Here is an 18,196-nt window from a genome sequence, read left to right as displayed (position 1 = left end):
ATCTGAATTCTGAATCTGAATTCTGAATCTGAATTCTGAATCTGAATTCTGAATCTGAATTCTGAATCTGAATTCTGAATCTGAATTCTGAATCTGAATTCTGAATCTGAATTCTGAATCTGATTTCTGAATCTGAATTCTGAATCTGAATTCTGAATCTGAATTCTGAATCTGAATTCTGAATCTGAATTCTGAATCTGAATTCTGAATCTGAATTCTGAATCTGAATTCTGAATCTGAATTCTGAATCTGAATTCTGAATCTGAATTCTGGATCTGAATTCTGAATCTGAATTCTGAATCTGAATTCTGAATTTGAATTCTGAATCTGAATTCTGAATCTGAATTCTGAATCTGAATTCTGAATCTGAATTCTGAATCTGAATTCTGAATCTGAATTCTGAATCTGAATTCTGAATCTGAATTCTGAATCTGAATTCTTAATCTGAATTCTGAATCTGAATTCTGAATCTGAATTCTGAATCTGAATTCTGAATCTGAATTCTGAATCTGAATTCTGAATCTGAATTCTGAATTCTGAATCTGAATTCTGAATCTGAATTCTGAATCTGAATTCTGAATTCTGAATCTGAATTCTGAATCTGAATTCTGAATCTGAATTCTGAATCTGAATTCTGAATCTGAATTCTGAATCTGAATTCTTAATCTTGTAAATCTCATTTTGATTGTTTTGCATCACGCGGTTTTCAACATTGAAATTTCTTTCATCCAAAATTTTTTTTTATGATTTCGGATTTTACAACTTTTAATAGTATGGTTTTACCCCTAAAAGTATGCAGCAAACTTAATTTCAGAAAAATTGTGAATAAAAGTTTTCACAAAACAAAATCGTGTTTTCATGCGTAATGATTTTTAAGTCATCGCAAATTTATCAAAAACTGTGAAAATTGGTATTCTTGGAGAAACAATTCCAGAATTGAAAATTGATAAAGTGAGGAGAAATTTTACGGATGATGAAAAGAGCGAAAGAACATTTTTGCAAGGAAAATTTATTAACGTACACCATACTTTACCTCGCAACATCCAGCTTCATCAATTTTTAATTCTGATATTCTTTCTCCATGAATCTAAATTTTTCACCGATATGCCGAAAATAAATTTACAAAAATTCTGAATCTGAATTCTGAATCTGAATTCTGATTCTGAATTCTGAATCTGAAATCTGAATCTGAATTCTGAATCTGAATTCTGAATCTGAATTCTGAATTTGAATTCTGAATCTGAATTCTGAATCTGAATTCTGAATCTGAATTCTGAATCTGAATTCTGAATCTGAATTCTGAATCTGAATTCTGAATCTGAATTCTGAATCTGAATTCTGAATCTGAATTCTGAATCTGAATTCTGAATCTGAATTCTGAATTCTGAATCTGAATTCTGAATCTGAATTCTGAATCTGAATTCTGAATCTGAATTCTGAATCTGAATTCTGAATCTGAATTCTGAATCTGAATTCTGAATCTGAATTCTTAATCTGAATTCTGAATCTGAATTCTGAATCTAAATTCTGAATCTGAATATGAGTTCTGAATCTGAATTTTGAATTCTGAATTTTGAATCCTGAATTCTGATTCCTAAACCTGTATCCTGAATTTGAAAACTGAATCTGAATTCTGCATCTGAAATTGAATCTAAATTATGTATGAGTATGTAGAAATGAAAAAAAAAACATAAATTCATTCTTCAACACGGGTAAAAAAAAACGAGGGTCATAAGATCTTCATATAAATTCCCCCCCAACGCAGTTTCCTGTACGGCTCTGCATTTTGTTGACACCCGGCATGGCTTTAGACACTATAATTTCATAAATGAAATTATAATGTCTATAGGCATGGCGGACTCTGAAGGAAACGCCCATCCGCCATTTGCTGCATTGAAAAGCAAGAAGTGTAAGATATAAACACTGTTGCCGTATTTGCCCCAGCAGACTGAGAAACTGCCCAGACCACGGTGCGTCTTAGTAATGCCTTTTACCTATTTGAGTTTGAGCCGCTCTTTATCAAGCGTGCCGATGGTTTATTGGATAGCGCTTGAAACTTTGAATCTGAAGGGTTTTGGTTCAAGTCTCGAGTTAATAAATATTATTTTTTTATTTTGATTATCTCCAATTTATAAATGATTGCTGGTGCTGCTGCTTCGAGGCGCCACTAGCAACTTTTTTATATGCCATAATAAGTATGATATGTATGTATTTGGTAAAGAAAACGGTTTCAACTATTTTGTTTTTTTCCCGTTTTTGAAAGGGTTGTGTAGAAAAAAAAATGCATTCTTTTGAGACTAAAATCATTTTAATTGTGCAGCCCAGTTTCGCAAAAACGTTCTAGACATTTTTAAAATGGCACATACAAATCCACGGACATCAACAGAACTCGTCGAGCTGAGTCGATAGGTACCTATAAAGGTATGTCTAAGACCCATAATTAATGATCTCTCAAATCGACCGATAACCAAACCTTTCTGTTAGAAAGGCAAAAATGATGCCTGATACGTTTTTTTGGGGAAAAGCGAACTGGTATGTAAGGAGCTCATTTTATGTATGGAAAGAATGGTATTTAAACAGTAGAATTTCCAAGATTTATAACACGCTGAAATGGTGCCGTGGTAGCAACCAGAACTATCACGTTGCTGGTCACGGTTCGAATCTTACTGTTTTTTTATGCTTTTTTTTACTGAATAAGTAAAACCAACTACAATATTGATGGATAGCCGTGACGCGTGCCCTAGCATGATACCTTTTTTAGAGCTCAACCATGCATAGAGGAAAAATTCCCACAAAAGGAGGGGAAAGTAATATGACTATTAAATGATTAATCTCATTCTGGAAACTAAATCTGAAATCTTATTCTGATTCTAAAGTTTGAATTTTGAGTTACAACACTTAGTCTAATATTTGAATATAAGTTCCAATTTCAAATTCCAGGTTGATCTTTAATCCAAATTCTTAATCAGAATTCTAAATCTGAATTCTCAATCTGAATTCTGAATTTGAACTCTGAACTTGAATTCTAAATCTGTATTCTGAATCTGAATTCTGAATCTGAATTCTGAATCTGAATTCTGAATCTGAGTTCTGAATCTGAATTCTGAATCTGAATTCTGAATCTGAATTCTGAATCTGAATTCTGAATCTGAATTCTGAATCTGAATTCTGAATCTGAACTCTGAATCTGAATTCTGAATCTGAATTCTGAATCTGAATTCTGAATCTGAATTCTGAATCTGAATTCTGAATCTAAATTCTGAATCTGAATTCTGAATCTGAATTCTGAATCTGAATTCTGAATCTGAATTCTGAATCTGAATTCTGAATCTGAATTCTGAATCTGAATTCTGAATCTGAATTCTGAATCTGAATTCTGAATCTGAATTCTGAATCTGAATTCTGAATCTGAATTCTGAATCTGAATTCTGAATCTGAATTCTGAATCTGAATTCTGAATCTGAATTCTGAATCTGAATTCTGAATCTGAATTCTGAATCTGATTTCTGAATCTGAATTCTGAATCTGAATTCTGAATCTGAATTCTGAATCTGAATTCTGAATCTGAATTCTGAATCTGAATTCTGAATCTGAATTCTGAATCTGAATTCTGAATCTGAATTCTGAATCTGAATTCTGGATCTGAATTCTGAATCTGAATTCTGAATCTGAATTCTGAATTTGAATTCTGAATCTGAATTCTGAATCTGAATTCTGAATCTGAATTCTGAATCTGATTTCTGAATCTGAATTCTGAATCTGAATTCTGAATCTGAATTCTGAATCTGAATTCTGAATCTGAATTCTGAATCTGAATTCTGAATCTGAATTCTGAATCTGAATTCTGAATCTGAATTCTGAATCTGAATTCTGAATCTGAATTCTGAATCTGAATTCTGAATCTGAATTCTGAACCTGAATTCTGAATTCTGAATCTGAATTCTGAATCTGAATTCTGAATCTGAATTCTGAATTCTGAATCTGAATTCTGAATCTGAATTCTGAATCTGAATTCTGAATCTGAATTCTGAATCTGAATTCTGAATCTGAATTCTTAATCTTGTAAATCTCATTTTGATTGTTTTGCATCACGCGGTTTTCAACATTGAAATTTCTTTCATCCAAAATTTTTTTTTATGATTTCGGATTTTACAACTTTTAATAGTATGGTTTTACCCCTAAAAGTATGCAGCAAACTTAATTTCAGAAAAATTGTGAATAAAAGTTTTCACAAAACAAAATCGTGTTTTCATGCGTAATGATTTTTAAGTCATCGCAAATTTATCAAAAACTGTGAAAATTGGTATTCTTGGAGAAACAATTCCAGAATTGAAAATTGATAAAGTGAGGAGAAATTTTACGGATGATGAAAAGAGCGAAAGAACATTTTTGCAAGGAAAATTTATTAACGTACACCATACTTTACCTCGCAACATCCAGCTTCATCAATTTTTAATTCTGATATTCTTTCTCCATGAATCTAAATTTTTCACCGATATGCCGAAAATAAATTTACAAAAATTCTGAATCTGAATTCTGAATCTGAATTCTGATTCTGAATTCTGAATCTGAAATCTGAATCTGAATTCTGAATCTGAATTCTGAATCTGAATTCTGAATTTGAATTCTGAATCTGAATTCTGAATCTGAATTCTGAATCTGAATTCTGAATCTGAATTCTGAATCTGAATTCTGAATCTGAATTCTGAATCTGAATTCTGAATCTGAATTCTGAATCTGAATTCTGAATCTGAATTCTGAATCTGAATTCTGAATCTGAATTCTGAATCTGAATTCTGAATCTGAATTCTGAATCTGAATTCTGAATCTGAATTCTGAATCTGAATTCTGAATCTGAATTCTGAATCTGAATTCTGAATCTGAATTCTGAATCTGAATTCTGAATCTGAATTCTGAATCTGATTTCTGAATCTGAATTCTGAATCTGAATTCTGAATCTGAATTCTGAATCTGAATTCTGAATCTGAATTCTGAATCTGAATTCTGAATCTGAATTCTGAATCTGAATTCTGAATCTGAATTCTGAATCTGAATTCTGGATCTGAATTCTGAATCTGAATTCTGAATCTGAATTCTGAATTTGAATTCTGAATCTGAATTCTGAATCTGAATTCTGAATCTGAATTCTGAATCTGAATTCTGAATCTGAATTCTGAATCTGAATTCTGAATCTGAATTCTGAATCTGAATTCTGAATCTGAATTCTGAATCTGAATTCTGAATCTGAATTCTGAATCTGAATTCTGAATCTGAATTCTGAATCTGAATTCTGAATCTGAATTCTGAATCTGAATTCTGAATCTGAATTCTGAATCTGAATTCTGAATCTGAATTCTGAATCTGAATTCTGAATCTGAATTCTGAATTCTGAATCTGAATTCTGAATCTGAATTCTGAATCTGAATTCTGAATTCTGAATCTGAATTCTGAATCTGAATTCTGAATCTGAATTCTGAATCTGAATTCTGAATCTGAATTCTGAATCTGAATTCTTAATCTTGTAAATCTCATTTTGATTGTTTTGCATCACGCGGTTTTCAACATTGAAATTTCTTTCATCCAAAATTTTTTTTTATGATTTCGGATTTTACAACTTTTAATAGTATGGTTTTACCCCTAAAAGTATGCAGCAAACTTAATTTCAGAAAAATTGTGAATAAAAGTTTTCACAAAACAAAATCGTGTTTTCATGCGTAATGATTTTTAAGTCATCGCAAATTTATCAAAAACTGTGAAAATTGGTATTCTTGGAGAAACAATTCCAGAATTGAAAATTGATAAAGTGAGGAGAAATTTTACGGATGATGAAAAGAGCGAAAGAACATTTTTGCAAGGAAAATTTATTAACGTACACCATACTTTACCTCGCAACATCCAGCTTCATCAATTTTTAATTCTGATATTCTTTCTCCATGAATCTAAATTTTTCACCGATATGTCGAAAATAAATTTACAAAAATTCTGAATCTGAATTCTGAATCTGAATTCTGATTCTGAATTCTGAATCTGAAATCTGAATCTGAATTCTGAATCTGAATTCTGAATCTGAATTCTGAATTTGAATTCTGAATCTGAATTCTGAATCTGAATTCTGAATCTGAATTCTGAATCTGAATTCTGAATCTGAATTCTGAATCTGAATTCTGAATCTGAATTCTGAATCTGAATTCTGAATCTGAATTCTGAATCTGAATTCTGAATCTGAATTCTGAATTCTGAATCTGAATTCTGAATCTGAATTCTGAATCTGAATTCTGAATCTGAATTCTGAATCTGAATTCTGAATCTGAATTCTGAATCTGAATTCTGAATCTGAATTCTGAATCTGAATTCTTAATCTGAATTCTGAATCTGAATTCTGAATCTAAATTCTGAATCTGAATATGAGTTCTGAATCTGAATTTTGAATTCTGAATTTTGAATCCTGAATTCTGATTCCTAAACCTGTATCCTGAATTTGAAAACTGAATCTGAATTCTGCATCTGAAATTGAATCTAAATTATGTATGAGTATGTAGAAATGAAAAAAAAAACATAAATTCATTCTTCAACACGGGTAAAAAAAAACGAGGGTCATAAGATCTTCATATAAATTCCCCCCCAACGCAGTTTCCTGTACGGCTCTGCATTTTGTTGACACCCGGCATGGCTTTAGACACTATAATTTCATAAATGAAATTATAATGTCTATAGGCATGGCGGACTCTGAAGGAAACGCCCATCCGCCATTTGCTGCATTGAAAAGCAAGAAGTGTAAGATATAAACACTGTTGCTGTATTTGCCCCAGCAGACTGAGAAACTGCCCAGACCACGGTGCGTCTTAGTAATGCCTTTTACCTATTTGAGTTTGAGCCGCTCTTTATCAAGCGTGCCGATGGTTTATTGGATAGCGCTTGAAACTTTGAATCTGAAGGGTTTTGGTTCAAGTCTCGAGTTAATAAATATTATTTTTTTATTTTGATTATCTCCAATTTATAAATGATTGCTGGTGCTGCTGCTTCGAGGCGCCACTAGCAACTTTTTTATATGCCATAATAAGTATGATATGTATGTATTTGGTAAAGAAAACGGTTTCAACTATTTTGTTTTTTTCCCGTTTTTGAAAGGGTTGTGTAGAAAAAAAAATGCATTCTTTTGAGACTAAAATCATTTTAATTGTGCAGCCCAGTTTCGCAAAAACGTTCTAGACATTTTTAAAATGGCACATACAAATCCACGGACATCAACAGAACTCGTCGAGCTGAGTCGATAGGTACCTATAAAGGTATGTCTAAGACCCATAATTAATGATCTCTCAAATCGACCGATAACCAAACCTTTCTGTTAGAAAGGCAAAAATGATGCCTGATACGTTTTTTTGGGGAAAAGCGAACTGGTATGTAAGGAGCTCATTTTATGTATGGAAAGAATGGTATTTAAACAGTAGAATTTCCAAGATTTATAACACGCTGAAATGGTGCCGTGGTAGCAACCAGAACTATCACGTTGCTGGTCACGGTTCGAATCTTACTGTTTTTTTATGCTTTTTTTTACTGAATAAGTAAAACCAACTACAATATTGATGGATAGCCGTGACGCGTGCCCTAGCATGATACCTTTTTTAGAGCTCAACCATGCATAGAGGAAAAATTCCCACAAAAGGAGGGGAAAGTAATATGACTATTAAATGATTAATCTCATTCTGGAAACTAAATCTGAAATCTTATTCTGATTCTAAAGTTTGAATTTTGAGTTACAACACTTAGTCTAATATTTGAATATAAGTTCCAATTTCAAATTCCAGGTTGATCTTTAATCCAAATTCTTAATCAGAATTCTAAATCTGAATTCTCAATCTGAATTCTGAATTTGAACTCTGAACTTGAATTCTAAATCTGTATTCTGAATCTGAATTCTGAATCTGAATTCTGAATCTGAATTCTGAATCTGAGTTCTGAATCTGAATTCTGAATCTGAATTCTGAATCTGAATTCTGAATCTGAATTCTGAATCTGAATTCTGAATCTGAATTCTGAATCTGAACTCTGAATCTGAATTCTGAATCTGAATTCTGAATCTGAATTCTGAATCTGAATTCTGAATCTGAATTCTGAATCTGAATTCTGAATCTAAATTCTGAATCTGAATTCTGAATCTGAATTCTGAATCTGAATTCTGAATCTGAATTCTGAATCTGAATTCTGAATCTGAATTCTGAATCTGAATTCTGAATCTGAATTCTGAATCTGAATTCTGAATCTGAATTCTGAATCTGAATTCTGAATCTGAATTCTGAATCTGAATTCTGAATCTGAATTCTGAATCTGAATTCTGAATCTGAATTCTGAATCTGAATTCTGAATCTGATTTCTGAATCTGAATTCTGAATCTGAATTCTGAATCTGAATTCTGAATCTGAATTCTGAATCTGAATTCTGAATCTGAATTCTGAATCTGAATTCTGAATCTGAATTCTGAATCTGAATTCTGAATCTGAATTCTGGATCTGAATTCTGAATCTGAATTCTGAATCTGAATTCTGAATTTGAATTCTGAATCTGAATTCTGAATCTGAATTCTGAATCTGAATTCTGAATCTGAATTCTGAATCTGAATTCTGAATCTGAATTCTGAATCTGAATTCTGAATCTGAATTCTGAATCTGAATTCTGAATCTGAATTCTGAATCTGAATTCTGAATCTGAATTCTGAATCTGAATTCTGAATCTGAATTCTGAATCTGAATTCTGAATCTGAATTCTGAATCTGAATTCTGAATCTGAATTCTGAATCTGAATTCTGAATCTGAATTCTGAATTCTGAATTCTGAATCTGAATTCTGAATCTGAATTCTGAATTCTGAATCTGAATTCTGAATCTGAATTCTGAATCTGAATTCTGAATCTGAATTCTGAATCTGAATTCTGAATCTGAATTCTTAATCTTGTAAATCTCATTTTGATTGTTTTGCATCACGCGGTTTTCAACATTGAAATTTCTTTCATCCAAAATTTTTTTTTATGATTTCGGATTTTACAACTTTTAATAGTATGGTTTTACCCCTAAAAGTATGCAGCAAACTTAATTTCAGAAAAATTGTGAATAAAAGTTTTCACAAAACAAAATCGTGTTTTCATGCGTAATGATTTTTAAGTCATCGCAAATTTATCAAAAACTGTGAAAATTGGTATTCTTGGAGAAACAATTCCAGAATTGAAAATTGATAAAGTGAGGAGAAATTTTACGGATGATGAAAAGAGCGAAAGAACATTTTTGCAAGGAAAATTTATTAACGTACACCATACTTTACCTCGCAACATCCAGCTTCATCAATTTTTAATTCTGATATTCTTTCTCCATGAATCTAAATTTTTCACCGATATGCCGAAAATAAATTTACAAAAATTCTGAATCTGAATTCTGAATCTGAATTCTGATTCTGAATTCTGAATCTGAAATCTGAATCTGAATTCTGAATCTGAATTCTGAATCTGAATTCTGAATTTGAATTCTGAATCTGAATTCTGAATCTGAATTCTGAATCTGAATTCTGAATCTGAATTCTGAATCTGAATTCTGAATCTGAATTCTGAATCTGAATTCTGAATCTGAATTCTGAATCTGAATTCTGAATCTGAATTCTGAATCTGAATTCTGAATCTGAATTCTGAATCTGAATTCTGAATCTGAATTCTGAATCTGAATTCTGAATCTGAATTCTGAATCTGAATTCTGAATCTGAATTCTGAATCTGAATTCTGAATCTGAATTCTGAATCTGAATTCTGAATCTGAATTCTGAATCTGAATTCTGAATCTGAATTCTGAATCTGATTTCTGAATCTGAATTCTGAATCTGAATTCTGAATCTGAATTCTGAATCTGAATTCTGAATCTGAATTCTGAATCTGAATTCTGAATCTGAATTCTGAATCTGAATTCTGAATCTGAATTCTGAATCTGAATTCTGGATCTGAATTCTGAATCTGAATTCTGAATCTGAATTCTGAATTTGAATTCTGAATCTGAATTCTGAATCTGAATTCTGAATCTGAATTCTGAATCTGAATTCTGAATCTGAATTCTGAATCTGAATTCTGAATCTGAATTCTGAATCTGAATTCTGAATCTGAATTCTGAATCTGAATTCTGAATCTGAATTCTGAATCTGAATTCTGAATCTGAATTCTGAATCTGAATTCTGAATCTGAATTCTGAATCTGAATTCTGAATTCTGAATCTGAATTCTGAATCTGAATTCTGAATCTGAATTCTGAATTCTGAATCTGAATTCTGAATCTGAATTCTGAATCTGAATTCTGAATCTGAATTCTGAATCTGAATTCTGAATCTGAATTCTTAATCTTGTAAATCTCATTTTGATTGTTTTGCATCACGCGGTTTTCAACATTGAAATTTCTTTCATCCAAAATTTTTTTTTATGATTTCGGATTTTACAACTTTTAATAGTATGGTTTTACCCCTAAAAGTATGCAGCAAACTTAATTTCAGAAAAATTGTGAATAAAAGTTTTCACAAAACAAAATCGTGTTTTCATGCGTAATGATTTTTAAGTCATCGCAAATTTATCAAAAACTGTGAAAATTGGTATTCTTGGAGAAACAATTCCAGAATTGAAAATTGATAAAGTGAGGAGAAATTTTACGGATGATGAAAAGAGCGAAAGAACATTTTTGCAAGGAAAATTTATTAACGTACACCATACTTTACCTCGCAACATCCAGCTTCATCAATTTTTAATTCTGATATTCTTTCTCCATGAATCTAAATTTTTCACCGATATGCCGAAAATAAATTTACAAAAATTCTGAATCTGAATTCTGAATCTGAATTCTGATTCTGAATTCTGAATCTGAAATCTGAATCTGAATTCTGAATCTGAATTCTGAATCTGAATTCTGAATTTGAATTCTGAATCTGAATTCTGAATCTGAATTCTGAATCTGAATTCTGAATCTGAATTCTGAATCTGAATTCTGAATCTGAATTCTGAATCTGAATTCTGAATCTGAATTCTGAATCTGAATTCTGAATCTGAATTCTGAATCTGAATTCTGAATCTGAATTCTGAATCTGAATTCTGAATCTGAATTCTGAATCTGAATTCTGAATCTGAATTCTGAATCTGAATTCTGAATCTGAATTCTGAATCTGAATTCTGAATCTGATTTCTGAATCTGAATTCTGAATCTGAATTCTGAATCTGAATTCTGAATCTGAATTCTGAATCTGAATTCTGAATCTGAATTCTGAATCTGAATTCTGAATCTGAATTCTGAATCTGAATTCTGAATCTGAATTCTGGATCTGAATTCTGAATCTGAATTCTGAATCTGAATTCTGAATTTGAATTCTGAATCTGAATTCTGAATCTGAATTCTGAATCTGAATTCTGAATCTGAATTCTGAATCTGAATTCTGAATCTGAATTCTGAATCTGAATTCTGAATCTGAATTCTGAATCTGAATTCTGAATCTGAATTCTGAATCTGAATTCTGAATCTGAATTCTGAATCTGAATTCTGAATCTGAATTCTGAATCTGAATTCTGAATCTGAATTCTGAATCTGAATTCTGAATCTGAATTCTGAATCTGAATTCTGAATTCTGAATCTGAATTCTGAATCTGAATTCTGAATCTGAATTCTGAATTCTGAATCTGAATTCTGAATCTGAATTCTGAATCTGAATTCTGAATCTGAATTCTGAATCTGAATTCTGAATCTGAATTCTTAATCTTGTAAATCTCATTTTGATTGTTTTGCATCACGCGGTTTTCAACATTGAAATTTCTTTCATCCAAAATTTTTTTTTATGATTTCGGATTTTACAACTTTTAATAGTATGGTTTTACCCCTAAAAGTATGCAGCAAACTTAATTTCAGAAAAATTGTGAATAAAAGTTTTCACAAAACAAAATCGTGTTTTCATGCGTAATGATTTTTAAGTCATCGCAAATTTATCAAAAACTGTGAAAATTGGTATTCTTGGAGAAACAATTCCAGAATTGAAAATTGATAAAGTGAGGAGAAATTTTACGGATGATGAAAAGAGCGAAAGAACATTTTTGCAAGGAAAATTTATTAACGTACACCATACTTTACCTCGCAACATCCAGCTTCATCAATTTTTAATTCTGATATTCTTTCTCCATGAATCTAAATTTTTCACCGATATGTCGAAAATAAATTTACAAAAATTCTGAATCTGAATTCTGAATCTGAATTCTGATTCTGAATTCTGAATCTGAAATCTGAATCTGAATTCTGAATCTGAATTCTGAATCTGAATTCTGAATTTGAATTCTGAATCTGAATTCTGAATCTGAATTCTGAATCTGAATTCTGAATCTGAATTCTGAATCTGAATTCTGAATCTGAATTCTGAATCTGAATTCTGAATCTGAATTCTGAATCTGAATTCTGAATCTGAATTCTGAATTCTGAATCTGAATTCTGAATCTGAATTCTGAATCTGAATTCTGAATCTGAATTCTGAATCTGAATTCTGAATCTGAATTCTGAATCTGAATTCTGAATCTGAATTCTGAATCTGAATTCTGAATCTGAATTCTGAATCTGAATTCTGAATCTGAATTCTGAATCTGAATTCTTAATCTGAATTCTGAATCTGAATTCTGAATCTAAATTCTGAATCTGAATATGAGTTCTGAATCTGAATTTTGAATTCTGAATTTTGAATCCTGAATTCTGATTCCTAAACCTGTATCCTGAATTTGAAAACTGAATCTGAATTCTGCATCTGAAATTGAATCTAAATTATGTATGAGTATGTAGAAATGAAAAAAAAAACATAAATTCATTCTTCAACACGGGTAAAAAAAAACGAGGGTCATAAGATCTTCATATAAATTCCCCCCCAACGCAGTTTCCTGTACGGCTCTGCATTTTGTTGACACCCGGCATGGCTTTAGACACTATAATTTCATAAATGAAATTATAATGTCTATAGGCATGGCGGACTCTGAAGGAAACGCCCATCCGCCATTTGCTGCATTGAAAAGCAAGAAGTGTAAGATATAAACACTGTTGCCGTATTTGCCCCAGCAGACTGAGAAACTGCCCAGACCACGGTGCGTCTTAGTAATGCCTTTTACCTATTTGAGTTTGAGCCGCTCTTTATCAAGCGTGCCGATGGTTTATTGGATAGCGCTTGAAACTTTGAATCTGAAGGGTTTTGGTTCAAGTCTCGAGTTAATAAATATTATTTTTTTATTTTGATTATCTCCAATTTATAAATGATTGCTGGTGCTGCTGCTTCGAGGCGCCACTAGCAACTTTTTTATATGCCATAATAAGTATGATATGTATGTATTTGGTAAAGAAAACGGTTTCAACTATTTTGTTTTTTTCCCGTTTTTGAAAGGGTTGTGTAGAAAAAAAAATGCATTCTTTTGAGACTAAAATCATTTTAATTGTGCAGCCCAGTTTCGCAAAAACGTTCTAGACATTTTTAAAATGGCACATACAAATCCACGGACATCAACAGAACTCGTCGAGCTGAGTCGATAGGTACCTATAAAGGTATGTCTAAGACCCATAATTAATGATCTCTCAAATCGACCGATAACCAAACCTTTCTGTTAGAAAGGCAAAAATGATGCCTGATACGTTTTTTTGGGGAAAAGCGAACTGGTATGTAAGGAGCTCATTTTATGTATGGAAAGAATGGTATTTAAACAGTAGAATTTCCAAGATTTATAACACGCTGAAATGGTGCCGTGGTAGCAACCAGAACTATCACGTTGCTGGTCACGGTTCGAATCTTACTGTTTTTTTATGCTTTTTTTTACTGAATAAGTAAAACCAACTACAATATTGATGGATAGCCGTGACGCGTGCCCTAGCATGATACCTTTTTTAGAGCTCAACCATGCATAGAGGAAAAATTCCCACAAAAGGAGGGGAAAGTAATATGACTATTAAATGATTAATCTCATTCTGGAAACTAAATCTGAAATCTTATTCTGATTCTAAAGTTTGAATTTTGAGTTACAACACTTAGTCTAATATTTGAATATAAGTTCCAATTTCAAATTCCAGGTTGATCTTTAATCCAAATTCTTAATCAGAATTCTAAATCTGAATTCTCAATCTGAATTCTGAATTTGAACTCTGAACTTGAATTCTAAATCTGTATTCTGAATCTGAATTCTGAATCTGAATTCTGAATCTGAATTCTGAATCTGAGTTCTGAATCTGAATTCTGAATCTGAATTCTGAATCTGAATTCTGAATCTGAATTCTGAATCTGAATTCTGAATCTGAATTCTGAATCTGAACTCTGAATCTGAATTCTGAATCTGAATTCTGAATCTGAATTCTGAATCTGAATTCTGAATCTGAATTCTGAATCTGAATTCTGAATCTAAATTCTGAATCTGAATTCTGAATCTGAATTCTGAATCTGAATTCTGAATCTGAATTCTGAATCTGAATTCTGAATCTGAATTCTGAATCTGAATTCTGAATCTGAATTCTGAATCTGAATTCTGAATCTGAATTCTGAATCTGAATTCTGAATCTGAATTCTGAATCTGAATTCTGAATCTGAATTCTGAATCTGATTTCTGAATCTGAATTCTGAATCTGAATTCTGAATCTGAATTCTGAATCTGAATTCTGAATCTGAATTCTGAATCTGAATTCTGAATCTGAATTCTGAATCTGAATTCTGAATCTGAATTCTGGATCTGAATTCTGAATCTGAATTCTGAATCTGAATTCTGAATTTGAATTCTGAATCTGAATTCTGAATCTGAATTCTGAATCTGAATTCTGAATCTGAATTCTGAATCTGAATTCTGAATCTGAATTCTGAATCTGAATTCTGAATCTGAATTCTGAATCTGAATTCTGAATCTGAATTCTGAATCTGAATTCTGAATCTGAATTCTGAATCTGAATTCTGAATCTGAATTCTGAATCTGAATTCTGAATCTGAATTCTGAATCTGAATTCTGAATCTGAATTCTGAATCTGAATTCTGAATTCTGAATCTGAATTCTGAATCTGAATTCTGAATCTGAATTCTGAATTCTGAATCTGAATTCTGAATCTGAATTCTGAATCTGAATTCTGAATCTGAATTCTGAATCTGAATTCTGAATCTGAATTCTTAATCTTGTAAATCTCATTTTGATTGTTTTGCATCACGCGGTTTTCAACATTGAAATTTCTTTCATCCAAAATTTTTTTTTATGATTTCGGATTTTACAACTTTTAATAGTATGGTTTTACCCCTAAAAGTATGCAGCAAACTTAATTTCAGAAAAATTGTGAATAAAAGTTTTCACAAAACAAAATCGTGTTTTCATGCGTAATGATTTTTAAGTCATCGCAAATTTATCAAAAACTGTGAAAATTGGTATTCTTGGAGAAACAATTCCAGAATTGAAAATTGATAAAGTGAGGAGAAATTTTACGGATGATGAAAAGAGCGAAAGAACATTTTTGCAAGGAAAATTTATTAACGTACACCATACTTTACCTCGCAACATCCAGCTTCATCAATTTTTAATTCTGATATTCTTTCTCCATGAATCTAAATTTTTCACCGATATGCCGAAAATAAATTTACAAAAATTCTGAATCTGAATTCTGAATCTGAATTCTGATTCTGAATTCTGAATCTGAAATCTGAATCTGAATTCTGAATCTGAATTCTGAATCTGAATTCTGAATTTGAATTCTGAATCTGAATTCTGAATCTGAATTCTGAATCTGAATTCTGAATCTGAATTCTGAATCTGAATTCTGAATCTGAATTCTGAATCTGAATTCTGAATCTGAATTCTGAATCTGAATTCTGAATCTGAATTCTGAATCTGAATTCTGAATCTGAATTCTGAATCTGAATTCTGAATCTGAATTCTGAATCTGAATTCTGAATCTGAATTCTGAATCTGAATTCTGAATCTGAATTCTGAATCTGAATTCTGAATCTGAATTCTGAATCTGAATTCTGAATCTGAATTCTGAATCTGAATTCTGAATCTGAATTCTGAATCTGAATTCTGAATCTGAATTCTGAATCTGATTTCTGAATCTGAATTCTGAATCTGAATTCTGAATCTGAATTCTGAATCTGAATTCTGAATCTGAATTCTGAATCTGAATTCTGAATCTGAATTCTGAATCTGAATTCTGAATCTGAATTCTGAATCTGAATTCTGGATCTGAATTCTGAATCTGAATTCTGAATCTGAATTCTGAATTTGAATTCTGAATCTGAATTCTGAATCTGAATTCTGAATCTGAATTCTGAATCTGAATTCTGAATCTGAATTCTGGATCTGAATTCTGAATCTGAATTCTGAATCTGAATTCTGAATTTGAATTCTGAATCTGAATTCTGAATCTGAATTCTGAATCTGAATTCTGAATCTGAATTCTGAATCTGAATTCTGAATCTGAATTCTGAATCTGAATTCTGAATCTGAATTCTGAATCTGAATTCTGAATCTGAATTCTGAATCTGAATTCTGAATCTGAATTCTGAATCTGAATTCTGAATCTGAATTCTGAATCTGAATTCTGAATCTGAATTCTGAATCTGAATTCTGAATCTGAATTCTGAATTCTGAATCTGAATTCTGAATCTGAATTCTGAATCTGAATTCTGAATTCTGAATCTGAATTCTGAATCTGAATTCTGAATCTGAATTCTGAATCTGAATTCTGAATCTGAATTCTGAATCTGAATTCTTAATCTTGTAAATCTCATTTTGATTGTTTTGCATCACGCGGTTTTCAACATTGAAATTTCTTTCATCCAAAATTTTTTTTTATGATTTCGGATTTTACAACTTTTAATAGTATGGTTTTACCCCTAAAAGTATGCAGCAAACTTAATTTCAGAAAAATTGTGAATAAAAGTTTTCACAAAACAAAATCGTGTTTTCATGCGTAATGATTTTTAAGTCATCGCAAATTTATCAAAAACTGTGAAAATTGGTATTCTTGGAGAAACAATTCCAGAATTGAAAATTGATAAAGTGAGGAGAAATTTTACGGATGATGAAAAGAGCGAAAGAACATTTTTGCAAGGAAAATTTATTAACGTACACCATACTTTACCTCGCAACATCCAGCTTCATCAATTTTTAATTCTGATATTCTTTCTCCATGAATCTAAATTTTTCACCGATATGCCGAAAATAAATTTACAAAAATTCTGAATCTGAATTCTGAATCTGAATTCTGATTCTGAATTCTGAATCTGAAATCTGAATCTGAATTCTGAATCTGAATTCTGAATCTGAATTCTGAATTTGAATTCTGAATCTGAATTCTGAATCTGAATTCTGAATCTGAATTCTGAATCTGAATTCTGAATCTGAATTCTGAATCTGAATTCTGAATCTGAATTCTGAATCTGAATTCTGAATCTGAATTCTGAATCTGAATTCTGAATTCTGAATCTGAATTCTGAATCTGAATTCTGAATCTGAATTCTGAATCTGAATTCTGAATCTGAATTCTGAATCTGAATTCTGAATCTGAATTCTGAATCTGAATTCTGAATCTGAATTCTTAATCTGAATTCTGAATCTGAATTCTGAATCTAAATTCTGAATCTGAATATGAGTTCTGAATCTGAATTTTGAATTCTGAATTTTGAATCCTGAATTCTGATTCCTAAACCTGTATCCTGAATTTGAAAACTGAATCTGAATTCTGCATCTGAAATTGAATCTAAATTATGTATGAGTATGTAGAAATGAAAAAAAAAACATAAATTCATTCTTCAACACGGGTAAAAAAAAACGAGGGTCATAAGATCTTCATATAAATTCCCCCCCAACGCAGTTTCCTGTACGGCTCTGCATTTTGTTGACACCCGGCATGGCTTTAGACACTATAATTTCATAAATGAAATTATAATGTCTATAGGCATGGCGGACTCTGAAGGAAACGCCCATCCGCCATTTGCTGCATTGAAAAGCAAGAAGTGTAAGATATAAACACTGTTGCCGTATTTGCCCCAGCAGACTGAGAAACTGCCCAGACCACGGTGCGTCTTAGTAATGCCTTTTACCTATTTGAGTTTGAGCCGCTCTTTATCAAGCGTGCCGATGGTTTATTGGATAGCGCTTGAAACTTTGAATCTGAAGGGTTTTGGTTCAAGTCTCGAGTTAATAAATATTATTTTT

This window comes from Uranotaenia lowii, chromosome 3 (genome assembly GCF_029784155.1).
Source record: "Uranotaenia lowii strain MFRU-FL chromosome 3, ASM2978415v1, whole genome shotgun sequence".
Lineage (NCBI taxonomy): Eukaryota > Metazoa > Arthropoda > Insecta > Diptera > Culicidae > Uranotaenia > Uranotaenia lowii.
The sequence above is the reverse complement of the archived record's forward strand: the minus strand, read 5'-3'. Positions refer to the sequence as shown.